This window comes from Scyliorhinus torazame, chromosome 31, assembly GCF_047496885.1.
Source record: "Scyliorhinus torazame isolate Kashiwa2021f chromosome 31, sScyTor2.1, whole genome shotgun sequence".
Taxonomy (NCBI): Eukaryota; Metazoa; Chordata; class Chondrichthyes; order Carcharhiniformes; family Scyliorhinidae; genus Scyliorhinus; species Scyliorhinus torazame.
This window is the reverse complement of record NC_092737.1, coordinates 8,141,705-8,141,991: the sequence shown is the minus strand read 5'-3', so window position 1 is coordinate 8,141,991 and position 287 is coordinate 8,141,705.

Genomic DNA, 287 nt, shown 5'->3' with positions numbered 1-287 from the left:
AGGCGGGTCAGTCCATTGCCGGCCAGCCAGAGGGGTGCTTACCATCCGTCAGATACGCTCAAACCGGCTTCCCCCGCTCCTCAGCCCGCAGGACCCGGCACCCCGTTTTAGAACTCATTTTGCACCTACCTCCACCACCCCCACCCGCCCTTTCCCCTCAGCCAGCCCGCCGACAGTGCGCTGGGGTTCAGCATCCCCCCCTCTGCCCACCCCGGGCAATGGTTGAGCCCGGGCCCCGGGGACGTCAGCGAGTGGGCGGGCCCCCGATTCTCAGAATTTCTTGGAGG